The following is a 10,568-nucleotide window of genomic DNA, read 5'->3' as shown; positions in this document are numbered from 1 at the left end:
TGGGGCATGATTAATGGGACAAAATTTGACAAGTCCAAATGCTGGATTCTGCACCTGGGATGGAGCAACACTGGGCACAAGTATAAACTGGCAGAGGACAGGCTTGAGCACGACCCTGCAGACAGGGGGTCTGGTTATGCTGGTCAGCAACAACTCCAGAGGAGCCAGCAGTGTGCCCTGGCAGCCAGGAGGGCAAACCACATCCTGGGGGCATCAAACACTGTCAGCGAGCAGGGAAAAGGAGGTGATTATCCCACTGAGTTCAGTGTTGGTGTGGCCTCACCTTGAGCACTCTGTGCAGTTCTGGGCGCCACAATTTGGATGTGAAGGTGCCTGAATGCATCCAGAGAAGAGCAGAAAGCTGGTGAGAGGGTTGAAAGGCATGTCTTATGAGGAACATTTGAGGACTTTGGGCTTGTCTAGTTTGGAGAAAAGGAGGCTAAAGGGTGACCTCATTGCTTTCCACAGTTTCCTGAGGAGAATGAGAGAAGAGGTCTCTTCTCCTTGGGATCCAGTGGTATGTAGGAATGGTTCAAATCTGTGCTAGAGAAAGTTCAGACTTGACATTAGGAAGCACTTTTTTACCAAGAGGGTGGTCACAGGCTGGAACTGGCTTCCCAGAGAGGTGGGTGATGTTTCAGTCAGTCAATGTTTAAGAGGCATTTTGACAATGCTTTACCTTTTGGTCAGCAGTTGCACTAGATGGGCATTATAGGTCTCTTCCAAATGATATATTCTAATTTATTCTATCAAGCTTATAAATCACAGAATATCAGACACATACCATTGTCTATCTACAGCTCCTACGTCTACAACTGTCATTCACTGGAAATGTTTCTTAAAATGAATACTCAACATAAAACATAGGATGAAGTAATTTATCAGAAATGCAAATAAACTCCAGGTTCCTCATGTCTTTTATTTACATTCCTCTCTATCTCCATGTGCAGACATAAGTGCACATATGCAGATACTCAGCCCCTACATCTGCATGGAATTATCTTCCTACTCCCATCTAGTCTACAGCATCACATCTCTAAATGGCAAGAGTAAGACATTTTAATCAAACCACATATTTTATCTCCATTTCCAGAGAGATTTTATTGGCACTGCTGAAGGTGTTTGACCACAACTATTTCTCTTCTCCTTTGTCATATTCTCTTTCCTCACAATAGCCTCAGTTTTACTGGCACTGAGACTTTTTTCCCACTCACATAAGACTTGCAGAGACACTATATTTCCCTAGGTAAGTGTTAGTGCAGTCATATTCCCTCACTTTCCACCTGATGGGTGTAAGGATCTGTCAGAGGATAAAATGCTTTGCAAAAAAGTTTTTCAGCGTCACTGAGCACATGTCAAATCATGGCCTGTACCATTGAAATAGTCTCTTTTGGCACTTTTAACAGCACAAACCAACTTCGAAACACACTTGTGTATGCACAATTTGCCTTAGATGATCACCTAATGATTGAGCTGTACAAGGAATCTTTTGTCTTGTACTGCTGCTTTCATGTTATATTACCTAACTTATTCAATTATTAGTTTACCTGATCAGGTTTCTCTTGCTTTCACTATTTACAAAGGTTCAACATACGGGGAAAAAACCCCAATATAAAATCTGAGGAATTTAAGGCCTGAGCCTGGAAGAGGGCAAAGTAGCACCTAATCCGAGGCCCATCTTATCTTGGCATCCCTTCACACTCATTCACAAAGTACTCAAGGAAACAGACAGAGATGCTGGCATAGAATAGGTAATATTTCATTATTTCTTTGATGTTTGGTACTTAAGCAAACCATAGCAAATGTCCCAACAGTAGCAGGACTACAAGCCCAGGACTTCTCCTGATAGCACAGAGAAGAGCAACATACAATGACACTAATAGAGTGGAATGTTGTCACAGTGTCAGTGCAGCAAGGACAGCAGCAGGTGCAGTATAAACACATACCTCCTGTATGACAGATTTATTGTCTCAGGATATGGGGCAAAGAAAAAGGATCATGAGAGCATTTGGAGCACTCCTATCACCGAGCTGCACCACGCCTGAAAGCAGCAAAAAGCATTTGCTGTTTTGAAACAGGACACCAAGAAGCAGGCATGCCTGCCATTGTACAGATAACCAGAGCCTCTTCCCAATAATGGGGATCTTGGCTCACTTTCCCCACACTGCACAAGAGTGACATCTGAAAGCTGGTGAGCAAAGCCCTCACACAACCAAACGTGCAGCTTCACCAACTGCCAAGGTCAACACCGCCTGAGAACACTTGTGTCCTGGTGACTCCAAGCTCCGATTACAGACACATCTGAGCTCAGGAACGGGAGGGGGAGGAATTCAGAGTGTGAAGCAGATGGACAGGTTATAGGTCACCTGAAAGTATTTCATTAACTGAATGTCTTATATAAACAAGAGTCTAATGCTGAGAAATATTTCTGCCTTCTGCTTTTGCTCTACCATCAGACTCCTGCATAGTGATGTTCTGCTGTTATGCATCAGCGCTGAAGTGCATCCTTGCCCAGCAGTTCCTTAGTGTCAGTGGCTGAAGTTCCCTGACATTTCTCCCTGATCTCATGGCCTGTAGGTTTGCTTCCAAGATGTACAGAAGCTCCTGCTTCTCCCTAGCCCACACATGCTGAATCAAGGCTATCCTAGTGCTGTTCTTCATGGTTTTCCTTCAGCAGGATAAGGACAGAAGCACTTGCACTTCGTGAAGATTGGGAACAAAGATCTTCTCTTAGGCCAGCAGGAAGACAATTTTCTTGAGGCCAGCCAGGCATGCAGGAGGTACCTCCAGAAACTGCTCTGATACCAGCACAGAGCCCATCTCTTGGCACTCTGAAACTGGTCTTCACAGGAAAGTGTGGTTACACTGGGGGAAGGTAGTCACCAAGTGTTTATCTGAGACATTCAGTGCACAAACCCTTCACATCAACATTATTTTAGTATTATTTTGCCCATCATCATCTAAAGATTCAGTCCTGGCTCTAGTATCTTATTAAATGTTGCTAGTTAGCTTATCTTCACCTTGTTTGCGTTAAAATAGAAAGTACATTTGCTGTTGAATACTTACCCTAAAAGAAATGAGATAGTGCCTCTTTAGCCTCCTCAAGAGTATCAGATGCTAAGCTGTTGCAACTAGCAACCAATACCTGATATTTGATAAGAGTGAAACTAAATCCACTAACCTAAATCTGATCAATTATTTTTCAATATGTATTAACAAACAGCAAACTTTGAACAGTCTGAGCAGCAGCTAGACATCAACAATTGCTCTTAGAATAATGGTTTTGTAAAATAGATGCATTTGCAAAGTAAGGCAAAAGCTTGGATGACTTCTGATATTTATATATATATATATATATATACACACATACACACACATGTACATATGTACTCTTCATTAGTTCTAGCAAGTCTGTTCAAACAGTCCACATCTTCAAGCAATGTGCTTTCATTACCCATGTCAGAGCACTAGAATAGAGTGAGAAAGGTGAGGTGATATTAGAAACAAGGTTTTGTGTTGTCATTATGAAATATTTCTAGTTGTATTTTGGTATCTGATACTTCAGCTCATCACTGGGCATCAGTTTTCCCATCTTTTAAAAGAGAAATAACACATCAGATTCAAACTGAAAGACACTAAAATATTTTCAATGAATGGAAAAAACCCTCAAAATCTACAGAGATGTTATTTTTCCCCCTAAAAACCCCACCAAAACCAAACAAAGCCAAAAAAACCACACAACCAAAAAACCCACAACTAAAAACAAAGTGAGAGAGGGCCTTCCTGTGCAGAATAAAACCACTAAATCTTACTTTATTTTGAACATCCTAAAGCTGTCCTCAGAAGTCTAGCTATTGAGTCCTTGGTGGAAACTTTTTGCCTCTCTCCCATATTTATGGCTTTCTGAAATGAATAGCCCTACGAGTCAGAATGCCTCTTCACAGATGAAGTGTTAGCAAATTCACTTGCAATCACCATGATGCAGGTGGGTTTTGGTTCAAGTGCCAGTTCAGATCCAGTTGTCTGCCAACTCAACAATAACAAGTTTTGTTCTTCACTCTGTTTGTTCTTCTCTTGATAACAGCAGAATCAGCCAACTACCCTGGTAAGGGAGGAAGGTGCAAGCCTGGTGGCCACTGAGTCACTGCAGGATGTTTGCGAAAGACCAGAAAGTCTTTTCACATGCTGTATCACTGTCATCATGTAGTCATAATATTATGCCCTCTAGCAATGCCAAGCTGTGACTTGTGGAAGGATCAGATTTCTCCCTTTGGACATAATTGTACTAAAAAGCCACTGAAATGGTTAATGTCTACTTGAATAATTGTCCCCATATATTCAGGTGTAAATATTGACCTGATATAAATTAACAACAGAGTCTGACCTTATGACTAATTCTGAATAACAGAACGTGTTAGACCTTACCCAGAGGAGCAATGACCACCTGCACCCCTCCTGAAGCAATGAGAAATGCCTGTCCTCAGGCCTTTGAAAAACTAAGCACTTGAAAATAAGTAGCAGTTATTTCTGCAATAGCACATGGCCAGTCTAAGAATTATAACTGCAAAATAGCAAGAGCAATATTAATAAATAATCTTTTGTTATGACTATTTATTATGGTTGTTCTGTTATTCATCATCTTACACAAAGAAACCAAGAAAGTGAATGGCTTAACAAAAGATGCTACTGATGGATAGGAATGTTAACTAGGACGGTTTGCACTGATTAAATTTTAGTAGGAATGCATTCAGTAATTGAAAGTCACAAAGGATTTATTTTACTAATGGTTATGCATTTGTTTTTCTCTATTTCACAGACTCTGCTAATTACTTGTACATGGTTTCAATTGGCCCATATCAGCAAGTATTTCTAATATTTGTTGGTCATTCTGCTGTCAAGAAAAGATCTTCAAACCCTTCTTCCTTTGGCCATTCAATGACAGCAGATAAAACAAAGATTGTAGCATTCCTATGTCCAAATGTGTCCAAATGAGGGAGCTGAGACACCTTCCTTCATGTGAAGAATAAGTATTTGCCTATTTCATTGAAGTTAACATTAAACATGTAATATACTGGATTAGCACTTCAGCAAATTACTTAATTATTAATTGGGATACTGGAAATTAAGGTTCACCTCCATTATGCATTATTGAGACAAAGACTTGGGGTTTACACATCTCTAAAGTGTATGATCAATTTGGGGGTAAGCAGGCCTGTCTTAGCTGTCTACTAAGAAAGACTGAATTTGTTAGAAAGACTGGTTAGAAAGACTGAATTTGTATCTCATGGCCCAACCCAAAGCTAAATATACCTTTCCCAGCATTATAAAGGCATCCTAAGTAAAAAAGAGCATGTTTTCCTCACCTCAGATGTTTCTTTTTCTTGTCTTCTAATTATCAATTTATAGATGCACTAATTTTCATTTTTATCCTGAAAAGAATTATGGACATTTAATAGGTATGTATAATACTGGTCTAAACAAGCCAAAAAAAAAAAAGCTTCTAAGAGCTAAAGAGAGTAAATTGAATTCTGATAAGCACTAAATTGCAAGATGGCCAGTATAGTTTTTTAAAAGTAGTTCAGGTATCTGCCCACTAGACTTGGCACTATTTAGAGGTGTTATAACAAATCTGATTGTTTAAAATTCAGATTTATATATTTAGTATTCTGGGGTGTATATTAAATTTGAGTACAAGTAAAGTCAGTACTGTGGTAAAAGGCACAATAAAAACATTACCTAGAAAGCCTTTTCCTCCTACTGGGATTCATTATAACTTTTGAAATACAGAAATTCTTGATGCACGTTTCATTTTCTGTCTATCAGGCATCTGTTTTCTCTTAATATAGCCCATATTCCTAACTCGGCTTTATAAAAGGTAATAGAAAGCCCTACCCACATTTGGCCATTTGTAAAGATCTCCTTTTCACAGAGTTTTCCTGCTGCTGCAAGACAGGAACTGGTACTAATAATGAATTAGGAAAATGCATTCTTGATACGTTAAAGGTCTGGTCTTCTATGAGCTTTTGTTAGCTTAGCCAAGTCACGTTTCATCTCCAGAAATAACACACATATATAATATCACTTATATTAATAAGGTCTCCACATGAGCAGCACAAAAAGTTACTTATGAAATTTATAGAACGGGGCTTAGTTAGAACATATCAGCCTCAGAAACAGGCAGTCAGTGCTCTCCTCCTTCCTCTTCCTCCAAAGAAACCCCAAAAACCAAAAAAGCCCAACCTAAATGCAGAGGGTCACTAGGGAGGGGATGGCAAAATGTAGGGATGTTGTTTGTCCCAAAATCACAGTCAAACTAAAGAGGCAGAAAGAGAAATCCCACCAGGTGAGTTCACAGCTGCTGCCACAACCACTGGCCAAAGAGACTGAAGAAACTTAAAAACTTGTTTCTTAGCATGATGCAAAATAGAACCACTTGCATGACCAGGGCAGTTCACAAATTGTAGCAGTCTGTGACATAGTAATTTCCACAAAGTGAAATTACTGAGGAAGAAGTGCCAGTGCTGTATCCCTTTGGCAGGAAGAAAGGATCCAATCCTGCATGTAACTGCATCAACTGCCCATCTCCCACATAAACAGCAATTATTATAAATACCTTATTGTTCTTAAATTGAGCCTGGAATCCCACATCCCAGTTAAAAATAACTGGGCGTGACCCAATATGCTGTTAAATGTTAGCTTTTATCTATAAGGGTATTTATTATAGTACAGATATAAGTAGGCATCAGTTTTCTTGACACATTATCAAGAATTTATTGATGATTATCAAATATAATATGCCTATTGAAGTAGGCAAAGAATGCTATTAGACCACATGAAACCATCATAATTAACCAGTATCAGCCACATATATGCATAACAATTTGCTGCAAGGTTTCCAGACTAACAGCCAAGAAATTAGCCCTTTTTTCCTTTTCTAAGAGGAAACAAAAAATCCCATATCCTAAAATGTTAAAATTAATGATAAACTGAGTTTCTATATGGACTGAAAATTAGAAAACTGGAGCATCGTCTGGAATACCTCCCACACCAAAAAAAAAGACAAGGCAGAGGTTAAACAGTCCTCATTCAAAAGATTTACCTTCATCAAAATTAATAACAGTTGTGCTTTACAGTGGTTTTTTGTTATGGTCAAATAAAGTGATTTTGCTACTAATGAAATATTAGATTTTGACATTTAAAAAGATTTTGAAAGAGATACCTGCTTTTATTCTCTGTTTTATGATGGCTTTGCCTCATGACAATAAGAAATACTGACATTAAAAGAAATCCAAGAGGTGAACAAAACCAAGGGGAACCATCGGCATTCACACTTCTGAAAATTTTTCCATTTTTCCTTTAACTCCACTCACTGCAGTTATTTCACACAATTAAAATAACTGCCCAAGCTAAGTCTGGATACTATTTTTTCTAGTTAAAATAACAGGACAAATAAGGCAATAAAAGTTTCTCTGGAGCAGGATGAGCTATTGAGTCACAAATTAATTCCATTAAGTAGTTAATTTACATGAAAATAAGTCTGCATGCCCCATTGTAGATGTAGAAAGGTTGTTTAACAGAGACAACCAGTTTCACCAGTATGACACTGGGAACATCAGTCCAGCTGGAGCTGAGCTTCTGCCAGCTCATTTTGCCATGGTTTCTATCTGTACCACTAAGCAGCAGTTAACATTTGCCCTTCTTCCAAAGGTTATGCTTCCTGCTTTGCTTAGTTCCTGTTCTTCTGGTGTGCATCACAAAGCACAGCTCTGAATATAAGAAGAATTAAGAAGGTTTTAACTGACAGTTTTCCTTCAAGGTTCTTTTATTCCTCACAAAATGAACTAAACACAGTCCTGCTTTTAATAAAGGTTAATGGATTTACATTCTGCCAGTGGTATCAGGATGTAATTTTACAAGTGTGTGATATCTTCAAACTATTTACACATTGCTAAAGCCCCAAAACATATAATTCTGTTCATTATACAAGCATACTGGGACAATATATGTAAAATTTCAGAAAAAATCAAACCACAAAGGCCTATAGAAGTTATTCTATAGGCACACCAAAGAGCAGGACAATTCTTAGTAAAGGATTAAACCGCTGTTACTACAAATACCCAAGTTTTACTGCAACATTCTTTCCTAAAGCTGAATGCACTTCATTCATGCCTACCTGTCTAAGATGAAATATTTTCTTGCCTCTAAAAGTAGCCCAAGATATAGCTTTTGTTTCATGTTTTTTAGTGATATATCTTATCAGTAAATTCTTGTCACTGGATGCCCTGTTAAGCATAGGGAATATTTCATCTAGTGTAAGCAGTTCTGTTAACTGAAATACTGCCAGTATAGCTGCAGATTTCAAAAGAGTTCCTGTCTTTAAACACATGGTAAATGGTAAGGGCAATGCACAGTATTGTTGTTTTACATGTATACATTAATGTATATGTGTTCTTTTATATATATACATGAAGAGCTGCTCAAAAAACTCCAAAAAGTAATTTCTGGAAAACTACTTAAATGCAAAGCATCTGAAATTTTTGCATTCTATTCTGTTCTTGCCTTAATATTACATCTTTTAAGTCTGTAGTTATGCTTGTGAATATTATAAAATATTTTTATAAACTTTGACATATTTAAAATGTACTTTTTGGCAAATTAATTAAAAATATTTTCATTTGAAAAAGAATTTCAGAAATGAATAATTGAAATAGTGACGAATTAGAATTTTACCTTCATAAAAAAATGGAAAGGGAGGGTATTAATCTGTACCCCTTCCTTTTGTTTGTACTTTTTTCAATAGGTCCATATATTATTTAATGGGTTTTGCAGAGATACATTTACATGAGTTCTGTATCACATTACAACTGATGAATGCCCACCACACAGGTATGTTATGAAAGGTCATCAGTTACAAGGGAAAATGCATAATGTATGCTTGCTGAATACATTTGCAAGTTTTCTACACTCATACAGTGTAGCTACTTGGGCAACGCCAAGCAGGAAGACTTTGAACATGAGTGACCTACAAACATTGTTTAACTTTACGGAGTTCCTTGGAGTTCTGTTGGCTTGGAGGTCACACACAGCACAGGCTGGGCTGGGTGCAGTGTGGATCCAATGAATATAAACCCCAGCTACCCTGACACTACATCCTAAAAATGCCACTAGGGAAATGCCTGGAGATTTCCACAGTTATTTCAAAAATTTCCCTACTCCTAAAGCTTTCAGGCTTTCTTAATATACAAGGAACTATTTTGCATACAAATGAGAATGAAAGTCTATGACTTCTGCTGTCTCCCTGTAGTTCTGCAGCAATTTTGCTGTACCTTGTGGGAAGCTCAAAGACAGAGAACACCTTGTAAGCTTGTTTCTGACATTAGGGATGTACTCTCTTCAGCTGTCCAACTTTGTTAAGAACAAAAAGCCATTGCCTGCATCCATGCTCTCCCTCACTGCCACTGCTGGCGCTCGCATGAATGTCTTCCAGTCTGACCTACTGTTTCAAGGAACTCTGGAAACTTATATAAGAGAGTAGCCTTTGGAAGCTACAGTCATTCTTAATTTAGCTGGGAAGGATTTCCACTTGCCAAGAAGCATAAAAATATGCAAGCAAACATATGTTCCATCATTCATTAGAAGACCATGGCTGTGCACAATATTTAAAACCTGAAATTTGATAGTGAAAAAATCCCATATTCTGGAGAATTTTGGATGACATTAAGAATTGTATAAGCTTCTCTTGATTGTCTCAGTCAATGTGCTTGTGCAGCCCTCCAGAGAGCTGAGCCTTGAGAGCCCAGATCAGGTCAAGTGGGGCTGAGTGCGTGGGGAGAAGGTGAGGTTAAAGACAAAGCCACCTGCCTGCCCATGCTCATCTTACCTGTGAAATCCAGCAGTCCGGGAGGGTGCAATGCAAGTTGCTGTTTTTTCCAGCCTCTGTAGGCTTCAATCCCATTAGGACTGTGAAAGTCTACTTCATTATCCAGACATCTATTTCATTATGAATATCTGTCTAGACGTAGCAGAGATCAGAGTACAGCATCGCTCATGGTCCAACACACACCGCAAGGGCCATAAGCAAAAAGCTGTGCCGTGGCCTGAACTGACCCCTGTTCGCTCCCGTCTGCAGAGAGACCCGGGCGAGCGGCGGAGCAGCTGAGGACTCATTGCTTGCATGAACAAGCTTCCTCCCAAAGACCGAAGACTTGACAGCTTGCCTTTGCTTACTCTTGCATTAAGCTATAACCGGAATTTAAGATGTTTTCTCCCTGCAACAACTGGTGTTTTCAAACGAGAAGAAATTCAAGTCTAATTAAAGAAGAAAGCACATTCTGCTGCCATAATATGTCGGTTTCCCATGGATTTCTAAAGGACAAGAAGGAAGAAGCACGGGTTAATAGCTTAGCGTGTGCCTGAAAGCATTAACACCTTCTCAGAGCAGTATCTGTCAACAGCAGTAACATTGTTAGTGGCAGTGTACACAGTGCGGCTGTAGGAACAGTTGTGCCGTTTATCACCTCCATTCTTCCCAGAAGCCCCATCCAACTGTTTGTGTTAGTTCTTTGTTT

This window comes from Pithys albifrons, chromosome 6 (assembly GCF_047495875.1).
Source record: "Pithys albifrons albifrons isolate INPA30051 chromosome 6, PitAlb_v1, whole genome shotgun sequence".
Lineage (NCBI taxonomy): Eukaryota > Metazoa > Chordata > Aves > Passeriformes > Thamnophilidae > Pithys > Pithys albifrons.
This window is presented reverse-complemented; position numbering follows the sequence as displayed.